Source organism: Triticum aestivum, chromosome 7D, assembly GCF_018294505.1.
Source record: "Triticum aestivum cultivar Chinese Spring chromosome 7D, IWGSC CS RefSeq v2.1, whole genome shotgun sequence".
NCBI classification, from domain to species: domain Eukaryota; kingdom Viridiplantae; phylum Streptophyta; class Magnoliopsida; order Poales; family Poaceae; genus Triticum; species Triticum aestivum.
Window position 1 is genome coordinate 504223260 of NC_057814.1, and position 1273 is coordinate 504224532.

The window sequence follows — 1273 nt, forward strand, 5'->3', positions numbered from 1 at the left end:
GGGTTTCGGACGAGAACTCATCTGTTAAACGGGCACTTCATTTTTTAAACTTATTTGAACTCCAGACTTTTTTGAGCCGGCAATATGCTGCATTCGAAGCGACGTCATCAATTTCCAACACGTTCTGACATCATTTGTTGTTTTCCATTCATTTACCGATTTGTTTAGAGAGCTAAATGACCGTGAAATTGAAAATCACTACAAAATGAACACTGAAAATGTTGAAGGTACCATCATTTCACCCGCATAGCATGTGCGAAAGAGTAGAGAGGGTCACGGCAAAAACTGGACGCACTTCGTGTACAAACTGGACAATCTCTTTCGGAGTATCAGGGTTTCGGACGAGAACTCATCTGTTACACGGGCACTTCATTTTTTTAAACTTATTTGAACTCCAGAGTTTTTTTGAGACGGCATTATGCAGCATTCGAAGCGACGTCATCAATTTCCAACATGTTCTGACATCATTTGCTGATTTTCAGTAATTTACCGATTTGTTTAGAGAGCTAAATGACTGTGAAGTTGAAAATCACTACAAAATGAACTCTGAAAATGTCGAAGGTATCATCATTTTACACGCATAGCATCTGCGAAATAGTAGATAGGGTCACGGAAAAAACTGGACGCACTTCGTGTACAAACTGGATAATCTCTTTCGGAGTATCAGGGTTTCGGACAAGAACTCATCTGTTAAACGGGCACTTCATTTTTTTTAAACTTATTTGAACTCCAGACTTTTTTTGAGCCGGCATTATGCAGCATTCAAAGCGACGTCATCAATTTCCAACACGTTTTGACATCATTTGCTGTTTTCAGTCATTTTCCGATTTGTTTAGAGAGCTAAATCACCGTGAAATTTAAAATCACTATAAAATGAACACTGAAAATGTTGAAACTTGTCATGGTATTATCATTTTACCCGCATAGCATGTGCGAAAGATTAGAGAGGGTCACGGCAGAAACTGGACGCACTTCGTGTAGAAACTAGGACAATCTCTTTCGGAGTATCAGGGTTTCGGACGAGAACTCATCTGTTACACGGGCACTTCATTTTTTTAAACTTATTTGAACTCCAGACTTTTTTTGAGCCGGCATTATGCAGCATTCGAAGCGCCGTCATCAATTTCCAACACGTTCTGACATCATTTGTTGTTTTTCATTCATTTACCGATTTGTTTAGAGAGCTAAATGACCGTGAAATTGAAAATCACTACAAAATGAACACTGAAAATGTTGAAGGTACCATCATTTCACCCGCATAGCATGTGCGAAA